Consider the following 13,281-nt stretch of genomic DNA (forward strand, 5'->3'; position numbering starts at 1 on the left):
AGCCTGATTAGGAAGTCTATACTGTAGTCCTTCCATTAGGCTGATGATCTCAGAGACTTTAGCCTCACCAGGTTAAGCTTGATCTTAGCTGGTCTATGCACAATGCTTTGAGCTTTATGCTGAGAAATGTCAGTAGTTCATGGCTGATTTGCACAACATACAAATGTATGGCAATATTTTTTGCCACCAGCACCCAGGAGAGAAAGTGTGCTGTTAATGAGGCTGAAAGCTCCTATGTGCCTTTAGTGGGCTGGCTGATCATGATAGCTTGTGGTAGGTACAGGCTGCTTTTCTGTTCCTGAGCATGTCAAGTGATGTGTTGTATTACAGGCACTGCAGAGCAAGTAAGGGTGAATAACATAGAAGTGAGCATCAGAGAGAACAGTACCACAGGGACCGCCACTTGCTGGGAGTAAGAATGGGCAAGTGGGAGACATTAAGGTAGGACTGAAGGGATGAAGAAGGGAGAATGGGACCAAATGGGGGTTTGACAATTGGAAAAAATATATGAGAAGAGACAAGTGGTAATGGAAAGAGGTGAAAATAGTGGGTGTTTGCAGAGGACAGAAAGGGTATGTGGATGAAGAGGTATCCCGGTGAGAAAGAGTGGATCAGGCACAGGGCATAGTGGCTGGAGATTGGAGTGTGAAGTATTGGTGAGTTGGAATCTACTGACCTGCTCATTCCTTTTGCGCACTGCTACCCTTTGGCTTCATTTGCATGGCTTACATACTGAAAGGATATGATTTGCTGGGGAAAGCTTTTTAATCTATAAAAAGCAATTTAAGAAGCAGACTATCAAGAAGGTGCTTAGGGCATGAAGAATGATAAGGGCGTTGGCTTAGAAACATAAATAAGAGAAGTTTAGCAACGTTATTTCGATTTGAAGTTTTTACTAGAGGGCATGTCAGTATAACAAGTAATGCTCTAATATCTTATCACAATAGATTTATTCTGCTGAGCAAAGTGTAAACATAAACTATAAATAACTAGGGCTTCAGATAATTTTATTCTGACTCTTAAGATGCAAAATTGACTCTGCAGACTCCTACTAGATAGTGGCTGATTCTTCTAATTTCCCCGCTTCTCTGTGTGGAAATGCAGTTAGGCAGTATTCATTATATTGTCTTGAGCCTACCAGTTCTTGAGATTGACATTTAAAGCTCTGTGTCTTTGTATATGTATATGTGGATATGTGTGTGTGTGTACATACATACATATATACATATATATACACACACAGTAGCCTGTATTATTTATATGTGATAGCCTAGTGACTTGATCCCTAGCCCAGGCAGTGGGAGGCCCAGTCTGCAGATTCTCTTCACCCTGGGAGATCTAAAACCTAAGTTGCTGCTCTAAGCACGTGCCCTCACCCCACAGGCCAGACTAGCTTATATGGCAAGAAAACACATTGCACTGTACTTGTGAAATTATCACTGTGAAGAAACAAATATGAGAATACTGGCTGGTCTGCTTTCACATTGTGTGCTTTTCCTTAATTTCGCCTTTAAAGAGTGAATTCTTTAGAGCCACAATTGTGTTCTATAGCAATGCATCACATACAATGGAGGCTTCGTCCCATTTAAGACATTTAGATGCTGCTGTGATTGTAGCAGTAATATGGTTCACTCAGAATAGCCAGAATTCTGAGTCACTTCTTCAGGAAGCTAGCAATTTGTTTTAGTATGTGAACTTACCAAAACCTTAAACATTTGAGACCATCCAACCCACTGTTCTATGCATAAATCAACACAAAAGAGCACTTTGCTAAATTGTCTATGGTCCTGTGTCTATGGTTGCTCTTTTGATATTCAGAGATAGGCTAGAATTTGTTGAACCTTATTTGTCATGGATTAGGCAGCTAGAATTAACATTTAAGGAAAATCTAACATGGGCTTCTTGGTGTGTTAGAATATTTTTAAGATGCAGCATTTTCTTTTTCTTAATATTAGCAAGGATAGCAAGATTTAATTGTGTTCAGTAAATATTTTTTGCATTACAGTATTTAAATTAAAGCATTCAACAATCATTTTTTCCTCCGAGAAATGTCAGAATTATAGTTGGCTCCGTTTCTCTCATTCTGTGACTTACCTGTGAACCTAGGTCACACCATCAGTTGCTGTTGTGATTTGCTCTCCAATTTCAAGGTCAGATAAAGAATTAGGCAGAGCCTTGGCTATTGGTAGCCAAATATGTTATTAAATTCTCACTGCTTCTGATCATTTATGAAGAGTTATTACTAAATGAAGCTATAATGAATCATAATCTGTTGATATTTAGTGTGGTCTAGTAGGAATGCTGGGGAACTAGTCAGTGTGTTGAATTAGTCTCAGTCCATGGCTCCTATGTCCATATGAATTTGGCAGATAATCAGTTCAGGGCCAGTGCCTGACTGCTGTTAGTATTCTGTCACTGGATTGAGCCTTACAGTAAGTTGAACATGCCAGACATTTGCCACAGTTGGATTTTTATGGAAGCAAAGTTCTTGAAATTGCACAAAAGCGACCCTCCATGGAGGGACAGACCTTTGCCCGGCTGCTTTGTGGCCCTTGAGGTGGAGGAGATCACTGCTGTGTTTCAACACACTGTTGCACAGTTTGCCAGACATGCTATGCTTATGTAAATAGTAAAGTTATAGTTAGTAATTAAGTTCTTACTCCAAAACTGTAATTACTGTTTAAGCAACGAATTATTCCCATGTAGCACAAAGAATTATAGATATGAGCAGTTCTGAATTTTCTCATTTTCAGCACAGTGAATCTGCCCTGTACTGCAAATGCACAGGCTTACATTATGTTATATTTTGAAATACAGTCTCTTTCACTGCAGGAGAATAAGCAGCATAGAAGGAACTGAAACTTAGATTTTCAGGAAAATTGAGGTTAGAGGACAAAGTGTTGTTTTGAACCGAATACTGAAAAATAGTACATGAATAATTGACTGATGGAATTTAGGTACAATTGTGCCTCTTTTTTGTGGGTAATATGACATTTAAGAAACTGAAATAGCATTAATGCTGTCTTGCAGTGCAGACTAAGTTCATGCCATCCTGGTTGTATTTTGTCTAGTTAGACAGTAAGCTCCTTAAGAGTCAGGCTTTTCCTTCACATAGCACCTGCTATTATGGGGCCTTGATCTCCGTGGGTTTTTGTGCAAGCAGTGTGGTATATTCCATAATGCTGTGTGAATAGTATGACTGCTTAGTAAGGCTTATTCCTTCCATGACATCATAAAATAATTTTTTGCTGAATGTCTTCTATCTCTAGAACTGTAAAGACATTTGAAAAAGAGCTCAGAAATCACCATGTGAGGGTGTGGAACATCTCCATTTGTTTCTCTTTCAGGAATGTATCCGGTTAGTTTATTTAGTTATTTATTTTTCCCTGTGACTGAATCTTTCTTTCTTAACACATATTCACTCTGGAAAGCTGATAAAACCTTTTAAATTTCAACAGTTTATTCTTGACTATGTATTAGAAGCTATATAGATTATTACAGTGGTGGGATGCTAAAATCAATGGCTAATTATCTACACTGATTCTGAAAGGTAGTTTTCTAAATAGTTAATTTATTAGCAGTTCTTCAAAGCATTATTTTTGGAAGAAAGAATTGCTTCTACTCATGAAGAAGGCTGTTTCTAACCAAAAAAGCCTACAAAATTTAACTTGGCAGATTTATCAGTAAATCAAAAGAATATACTCCAAGTCAGAACACTCAGCATTTTAGGAAAGTCATGGGAGTTAAAGGTACTTACAATATTTGAGAACTGAGCCTTAATTAAAAGTTTTTATATCTAACATTTCTGTCCTGTGAAATATCAGTAAGCTGCTGTGGTGTAGTTCTTAAACACATGTCAGCTTACTCATAAAATCATTATACTACTGTGTATAATTAAAATAATTTAAAAATTAAAAGGATTATATATAGTTTGTTTTGAATCTATTCATGTTGTTTTAGCTATAAAAATAATGAGGTAGGTAAAATTAATTTATTTCTACTTAGGCACCTCTCTGGTTTCCTTTTCAATCAATGAGTGTTCCGTTGTGTAATCCCTCCATAAGCAATCACAGCTGCCTCGTGTAGCACTTCTACAGAGTAAAAAGCCCTTTTAGTGTTCCCCTCTACAGCAGCTATCTCACCTCTAGATTGCGGCAGGTAGTATCTAATGCTGGGGCAACATGTGAGAATTTGATAAAGTTAAAAATTTGTTCTTGCTTTCCCTATGCTGTATTATGCTACTTTGGACAAATCTGTAGGGACCTTTTCACTTTCATAGAATCATAGAATCAGTAAGGTTGGAAGGGACTTCTGGAGAACATCTAGTCCAACACCCCTGCTCAGCAGGGTCACCTAGAGCATGATAGACAGGGTTGCATCCAGGTGGGCCTTGAAGATCTCCAGAGAAGGAGACTCCACAACCTCTCTGGGCAACCTGTGCCAGTGCTCCGTCACTCTCCCAAGGAAGAAATTCCCCCTCATGGTCAGGCGGAACTTCCTGTGCTCCAATTTCTGCCCATTGCCTCTTCTAAGAATTACAGTTAGGTCTTTACATCTGCCAGGTGAAAACTTTGAAATACACTATTAGACATAACATTTAACTATGATACATTAAGGAAGAGTTCAGGTTGCATAAAAAATCTCAAACAGCATCTGTGCCATTGCACTAGTGCCTCTGAGGAGAATAAAGCACTAATGCTCGAAGATTTGGCAAACACTTGGCATAGAAAAACCAACGTATTTTAGTAGTAGAATTGTTGTAGCTTGTTATTAGCAGAAGTTATACAAGAGGCAGGATATTTAGGGAGAAATTGTTAGACCAGTCGGGGGCCTGATGGGGAGAACCTAACCCATATTCTGGGCACACAGATTCTTCCCCAGGTAATTTTTTTTTAATGTTTAATTCTATTGTTTTTTAATGTGGAAAGCCAAAATGTCTTCTTGTACCTATTTAGCTTCTCAGGTTCTTCTTTTTTCCTTTTGTACTATGAGAACAACCTGCTACTAAAAGAAAAGTAAGCCAAATTGCCAAAAAAAAGTACCCATGTCTTGTCTCCCTCTGCTGCAGATCCCAGAAGGTCTCAAACTTAGAATTTTGTGGGGCTTGGCAGTTTTTAGTTCCATGCAGTGAAATGAAACTCACTGCAGTATGAAGTCATCCAAAGCGAACATGGTGATCGGGCTTTAAGAGACAGGGTTTTAAATTCTATAAGTCTGTGAAATATGAAGAAAATATTTAGCAATTCAAAACAGAGAAAGAGCAGTTAATTAGTTACAGCGTAAGCTAACTATATGAATGGTGTCTGGAGAGAATTCCTACTGCACTCTCTGCACCTGCATTGCAGTAATATCTAGACATATAGTTCTTAACTGCTTTCCTCTATAAATCCCCTTTTGGTCACTGACAGAAGCAGGATTCCAGTGACACAGACCACTGATGCCTATGTTGTGATAGGTGTTTTATTCTTAGATAAATATAAGTAATGGAAAAAATGAGAAAATGATACAAAGGAGCAAAAACCAAGATGTTAAAACATACACTAAAAAAATGTAGCATGTGACCAACTGAATCTAGATAAGAAGGAGTCCAAAACAGAACTGTCCCTTGTGATGAGAAATGAGCAATGCATATTGGGTGTGCTACTGATTCTGAGAACAATCATTCTATTTTTGGACTGTTGTGGCCAGCTATCACACAATACCTCTTAGGGAAGGCTATTACAATACTACTCATTATTTCAGCTATGCTTAAAATTCTGCTAGCATTTGCATAATAAATCTATTTCTGTATACAAGGCTACAAGGAGGCGGTAAATGTTCATTCAGCAGCAAAGACAGCTGCAATTAGCCATTTCAAAATTTTAGAAATAGAAGCAGAGGTTCATGAAAACAGTCTCAGATTTTGGCACTTGTATACAGGAATTCAAAAGGTATATAAGCATTAGAAGATAGATACATGCCTTTGATAAGGATTTGTTCAAAACGTTTAGCAATGACTGCATCTGCCCTATTTTGTAGGAAAACTGATGAGGTGACTTTGAGACCCAAAAGCGCTGATTAACTCAGCTATGTAAATCATTAGAAATCCCAGCTGGAGTGCTGTGGGTGAACTCTGAGGACCAGTCATTGCTCTCCAGTGTGCCCTGCAGGCAGTCTAAATGACCCAATTTACCTGGAACAACTTGATTTCTATGAGGCTGTGCAAAATGGCCTGTGCCATCATACACTCCATGTCCTTACACTCTCCTGCACGTCTTCTTCAAGACCTTCTTTGGCATAGTTGAGTTCTGCAGTCCTTTCATTTATAGTAATGTGATACAGTTTATGATGTAGCTATATCCATCTGCATCCCTAGATGGCAGCCCAGTGTCAACTGCTCTCAGAGGACATCTAAGTCTCTTCTTCCTTTTGGGAAGAGTACACATGGCACCATAGCTTTGCCCAGTTACTTGCATGGTTAACTCATTGCCTGGGAATGTTACATGCAGGTGTTAATCAGTGCTACATTAAAGCAGAAAAGCTGAAGGAGGTTACAGCATGGTACAGCAGCTCTTGCTCACAGATGATAATGTCCTTCTGCTTTGAGTATGAGCTTTTACAGAATCTCACTGCTGTTCCCATGCAGTTCGTGCGTCTAGGTGAGGCTGTCTGTAGAGTGCAGAAGGAGGAGGACACTCAGCTCTCTAGAGGATCTCTCTGGAGAAGACAGAAGTGAAACATCTGCCTTTACCATAGGTTCAGGCCTCCTCTCTCCACGCGTAAACTTGCAGTGCACTAGGGCCTTTGCTAGTCAAAGTCATACCACTAGTGTGAGCAACTCATTTCTCTGCAGTGGCATATTGTTGTATCTTCCTCGGTATGGCCCTCATCCAGCAACAGGTACCACTTAGGCCTGTAACTCTCCAGCTAGTCTTTGTTTTGGGACAGGCAGTCCTCCTCTTCCTCCTTCTGCCAGCAGGCCTCAGCTCACAGACAGACAGGACTCAACTATTCATCTTCAGGCCATCACCACTTCACAGTTGAGTATGAGCCCTCTGACTGAATCATATGCGTCTGCCAGCTGTTGTGGAGGAAGGCATGTTCCAAGCACCCAGCCCAGATCCTGTGGGAGAAATTCCTGTTCCTTCCTCCTACTGGACAGCAAGCAGAATTTGGACATTGGTGAGTCTGTCTGTATTTGGGGAGGGAGGATCAACGGGGATGCCTCTAGTTAATTTTAACGGGAACAGCTCTGAAGCTGTAGTTATAAAAAGCAAGGCACCAACAAGGACAAGCTATATGCAGAGGACATGGTCTCTTGCATAATATGGGCCTAGCATCTCATAAGTTTCTTAGCTAAAAGGTGGAGCATGCCTTCACATGCATTTCAGGCTAAGTAAAACACATCTTCTCAGCTACATCCTGTGTGAGAGTCTGAATCATCTCTTACCTCATCAGAACAGTCAGTTAGGAGTGACAGCCTTGTCCCATGTTTTCTTTACAGAGTCATCAGGTGAAGTGTGTAGAAGCAGATGGATTTTGCTGTGTCTCACTACCACTCCAGCAGAAGACTAGGCTGTACTTGGAGCACAATTTGTGTAACATCTCAGATCTCCTGGCCCCAGTGTTAGCCTATAACAATTACCATCATAATAAGAGAGTTCACCAAGATGGAGGATGATCGGGGGGCATAGTTTCATCAGGACAGTATGAAGAGAAGGACTGGTGCTGCTAAGAGCTTCTGAGCTGAAAGAACCTTCTGGCATGAGGAGCTGTTGTCAGTCCTGACTCCAGCCATGAGAGCCTGACTGCCACCTTCTTCGTGAACTCCATAATTTTTTATCATATTCATCCCACACCACTTCCAAGCAGAGAGGGAGTCTTTTCAGAGGTTCGTCTGCTGGCTGACTTCGTGGACTTTCGTACTCTGCAGCTTAGCAAGTTCAGTCAAATGGCGGCATCAGTGGGTGATACAGCTTTGGAGAAGACGCCTACAAAATCATCAGTATTGGTAGTGGAGTGTTCACGGCCTTTGGTGGAACTTAGTCACAGTATTCTCTCTTTTGTTTCTGCTTTTGTTTTTCTTGCCTTTGATTTTTGTCATGCCTTGTCAACATTCTTTCACTGGCCGGTAATTTTAAGTAAAACTGGAGACCATCTCATGTCAAGAGCAAGCGGGCAGAATCATGGGTGATTATTTTAGGGCAGAGGGGACCAGAAATCTTCATATTTTGCTTAGTGTATTTCTGCAGACATATGTTGGTACTACACACATGCTCTTTATTTATCAGGTGCTTTTGAGAACATGAAATATTTTTATGTTCTTGTTCTTTCTGTAATCAGCCAGAGGGATAAAGCCCAAAGAGTGCCCTTGGGTGCATGTAATCTGTCTGGATTTAAGGCCTCTTTCATTAAGAGTGGCCAGTTTCCCAGTGTTCTGGGGCACGAATGTGCCTGATCTGATCTGGTCCCAGTTAACAAAGGTAGCCTGTATGAAAATGTATGTATGGGGCAATTGTATTTGTGGACTCTGAAGTGTCTGCTGGTTGCAATAGGAACAGCTGTTCCTATTTAAACGTCCTCTTTTTTGTTGTTGTTTTTTTTTTGTTTTTTTGTTTTCTTTCTTCTGTCACATTGTGGCAGATAATTCATGGAGTTACATATTGGTTGGCTTTCAGGTCTACTCTTTGCCAGCAGCTTTTTTTTCTATATGAGGTTAATAAGGTTGCCTTGCACTTGTCAAATAGGAAAACAAATGTGATAACAAATAAAGTATTTTTGCACTGCACAGTGTGTGACTGTGTTCTGTACTTGGTGTCCTTTGAGAAGACTCCTAGCTTTATAAATACCTTGACCATCCACTGGAGTGTAAATGCCACTTGTTCCTGAGTTGGGATACCCTAGTAGTTTCTTAGGGAAGCAATCTCTGGGAAGAGACCAGAGGGACATGTCTCCACAGCAAGGCTGCTGTGCTGAGGAAGGAGACAAATGTTGGGAGATGTGTGATTGGTATTTTCTGGGAAAATCTGCGGACTTAGCAGGCATGTGGGACATTTACTACTGCCCCTTACGTTGAGTGCTGAATAGTTCTGTTATTCCTCACTCCCTTGTGATAGATCAAGCCTCCCTAAGTTGTAGCCACAGAGTTCAGACAAAAATAAGTTATTTTGCTACATCAAATATTGCTTTGGATGAACAGACCTGAGGAACTTTGGCATTGGTTAACCCTTTTTAAGAGAACAGTGGTCCATTTTCATGGCAGTTAAGAGTAAGCAGTCTATTATCTGCAAATCTTCAGACAGTGATAGTCAGTATCCGATTGTATCAGAAAGACAAGTGCACAAGAAGCAAGGAAAAACTGTTTAGAAGATTGAACAAGGTTTGAAAGGGTTGGGAAAATAAGTGAGCCTGAAGTTGCAATAATAATGGCATATAGAGATTTTTCACTGTCAACAGAAGGCTTTACAGGTCACTCTTTTTACAGGTGCTGCATTACTGGGGTTGTGTTCAAGTTTGCTGCCAGGCAAGGGCTGAAATAGCTCATCCTCAGACAGCCCCAACAGCATTTGAAGGTCTCCTCATTGTCTTGCACATACTTACATCAAGCCCATTTTACAGGCAGTGTGATCATCCAGCAGAAGCTAAGGACCTGTTTGAAACTACTGGGCACTGTGGTCACCAGACTCAGAGATGATAACTGTGGCATCAGAGAAAAGGTAGCTTTGCCAGTTATGAAGGCCACTAGTCTCACTCTCTGACATTCCTGTTCTGTGGCAGGAACAAAGTGCCAGCTTATACCAGAAAGTACAAGCCGAAACTCTGAACATGTGCCATGTACAGGGTACAGTGCTGTTCATGCCCTGGAGCGTGATGGGATTATACCCCTTAGTATCAAAGATCGTGGATTTTCTCCCATGGAATTGAAGGAAAATGCGTACCACACTTGCTGTTTACCGTGTCTTTGATTCTGCACGTCTTGGATACACAGTCAGTCCAACGGCAGCCTTGCAAGCCTGATAGATTTGTTCAGAGTGTAAGAATTCAGAAGCCTCTAAAATAAGCCCCGTACCTATCGCTGCAACACTAATGATTGCACTTTTCCACTTGCCTGCCCTCCTTGGAGCCTTTAACTCCCTCTTGCTTTTCCTGAGTCTCACAAGTACGCAGCTGTTACAGTGTGCTAATGCAGCAAGATCAGTGTAAAGGCAGGAGGGCACTGACAGGCTGAACCCTTCTTGCTGGATAACGTGACAGATTATCTGTGAAACAGGCAAGTGCTGAAAGAACTGTCTGGAGCGTGCTGCAAGGGCTTGGGGAATTTTGGGGCATCCTGAAGGTCCCCCATCTTTGATGTAGTACTGAGCCACAGAGCTCAAGATCTGTCATGTAGGCGCAAATGGGACACTGACCTGCAGCTCTCCTACCAGCATAACAGTGCAATACAGGCTATGCAGTTAGCCACAGATTTTTATTGGACTCATGCTGTAATAATTCAGGCTTAGTAAGAGTGGTCCAAATTTTGAGGATTTTGCTAAAGAGTGGATTTCGTTACCTTTTCTGCAGTAAATTTCTTAGGGCAAGATCACATGTAGCACTGCCAAACCTACGATTTGAGTGCTGAACAACATATTCACCCCATCCTGTTGAAGTTGTGCATGATTCGTCTGTCTACAGGGAGTAATAAACCCTTGTACTGCCCTGGGAGAAAGAAGGACAGTCTGGATTCTGCCCTGGTGGTTGTGTATGCAGTTTATAGTCATGAGGCTAGTTTTTGAGAATAATCATGAAATGTACACAGACAAAATTTGGCCTAGAAGAGCTTCCTCTGGGAGAGGGTGGGTTTGGGCATAACCTTCTGAATATATTGTTAGATTGAATTCTTCCAGTTTCTCCATGAATGCCCTAATTATTACTTTAATGTTACATGTTTAACCATCACCTATAAAGGTGGATGGTGGGCAGATCTCCTTTTCATTTGAAAGAAGGTGACTGTCTTCTCTGCTGGACAGTATCTTTGATACATAACAGACATTCTTAGAGCAACCTAACAAATTGGACACCTATCAGGATAAAAACGTATACATCTGAACTGTTGCTAGCATAGGCACTAGCTTGTTCTGCTGATGCAGCATCATGGCAACTTTAGATGTGTGCAGTCTACAGAGCATTATATGCAGTAGTAGGTTTTTTTGGTGTACACGTAGGTGCCTGTGATATCTCAATTGACTATGGAGTTAAATAGAGTTTCTGTGGTTTGTTCATTTGGATTTATTAAATTGCCCATTTATAAAAAGCAGGTAGTCAAATTCCTATACTTGACAAAGGGAGCTTTGAGGACAGACTGTAAATAACTGAGAGATGCTTATGCAGAGCCTTCCGTGTTAGTGTCTTCCTAAAAAGTACAAGTGTCCAAAACTTACTGTTTTTTATCCATGATTATAAAACTTATGCTAGTATTTGTACTTACAGAAAACATTAGCAAGGGGCAAGCTCTGAGATCTTTATGTAGTATGACTGTAGTATCAGACCAATATTTTTACAGAAGAGAAGGAAACCGTTCTGGCCAAATTAGTACAAGATAATTGCTGTGAAAATGGCAAAAAAGAATGGGTCTAAATATAGACATAGCACTTTTATGCAGAGCTAATGACTGTTACTTTCTTTTTTCTAATCCCAAATCCAACTCAAGAGGGAAAAAACAGGACAGAAAATGATCCTGGACATTTGTACACACAACAAAAACAAGCTGGTGGTTTAAAATCCCGCCGATCTCTGCTGATACAGCAGTCTGGATCTGATATATTTCAGTAGGTTTGTAAGCTTTTGAAAGTATCAAAATGCGGTTTTAGATAATTTTCCACAGCAGTTTTGCTAATTCTCTGGGTAGGTACTCTGTGTTTAGAAAATTCCATACAATATATTCTAGCTGTAACCATGAGGAGTTAGGGAACAAGGAGTTTATACTTCTAGTTTATAAGAAGTATAATGTAGTTTATAGAATCTTAACTGTATTCTATAAACCGGAATGTTTAAAAGAGAGAAAGTTTTTCTCAACTAAGCCCACCTTAGGCAGCCTTGAGGCACAGTATGAAATGGGAGCTACCTAGAGTACTGAGTTAAATTTATGTTTTAAAACACATCCATGATAGGAAATTCTTCATTTGTGGTAAAAAAGAAAAGCAGTCCAAGTATGCTCTGATGCACCTAAGATACATACACAGCCCAAGCTTCCTTCAGTTAAGTGCCTCACTGCTCAGTGACCTTGAGCCTATCAGGTGCTGAATGCCTTTATGTTCTTTCACCTTGGTTGGAGAGGACTTGCATCTGTCGAGGTCAAGCCTTCAGTCTTCAGTATTTACAACACTTGTTCTGTCACTATTATTGTGTGCAAGGTGATGGATGTTTAAGTTGGTGCCAGAAGACTAACACTGCAGGTGCCCTGGAAATACCCTTGAGTGAGGCTGAGGGGGCATATGCTTTGCTGACAGTGTAGAAAAACCTTTAGAGCTTCTTTGGTATTTCCATCTGAGGCATCATACTAGTAATTCTGGCTTTCTCCTTTCTCAGCTTACATTTCCTAGCTCCCAGATGAATCACTGGTGCTGATTATCTCTTGAGAATGGAGACTTCTCCTTTCCCTAAGCAAAGAGGAGAATTTGCAGCCTCTAGCCACCCTAAATTTTGTGGTCCCATGGCTAGTGTCCACAGTGCCAGTGTGAGCTGCTGCATGGACCCCACCAGCCGCTGCCACTCTGGGCCGCCAAGCCGTGACCCACCTCTCCCCTCCCACGGGCAGGGCTTCTGCCGAAAGAGGAAATCAGAGATGTTGATCACTGTATTGAGGCAATGTTGTTGGCACTAATTCTGCTCAAGATCTCTCTCGTAATGTATTTTCCTTCTCTAAGGACTGATTACTAAGTATGGCAATTTCTGTTACTGTAGCTAGGAAATCAGTTTGCAGTGACTAGTGGCTAATGACAATAAACAAATATCAGCTAAAACTAAAAGTTTTCAAGGGGAAACTTTCATTAGTGTATATGTTTCATGGCCTTTCAGAATTGAATGGAGAAAATAGTCTTTCTGGAAACATTAATGCCTTTCCATGTGGAGGCAGTGCAGTATTGTGCACTGGATATTTGATTTTTTTTTCAGTTATAAAACTTCTTAACTTCTAGTATATGTTTTTTTTTTTTTTTTTTTTTTTTTTTTAAGGACAAGAATGAAGCTTATATAAAGGGCATGGTTCTTAGCTCATATTTGTGCAAAAGTCACTGTGTAGAGTTTTTTATCTGAGAATGGAGC

General features: G+C 40.5%; 1 protein-coding gene across 7 annotated transcripts in view; it reads left to right on the top strand.

Moving 5' to 3' along the window:
- Nucleotides 1-13,281, top strand: part of MAGI2 (membrane associated guanylate kinase, WW and PDZ domain containing 2) — a 749,564-nt gene that overhangs the window by 28,733 nt on the left and 707,550 nt on the right. The window lies entirely within an intron of this gene.

The sequence above is a fragment of the Rhea pennata genome, chromosome 1 (genome assembly GCF_028389875.1).
Source record: "Rhea pennata isolate bPtePen1 chromosome 1, bPtePen1.pri, whole genome shotgun sequence".
NCBI lineage: Eukaryota > Metazoa > Chordata > Aves > Rheiformes > Rheidae > Rhea > Rhea pennata.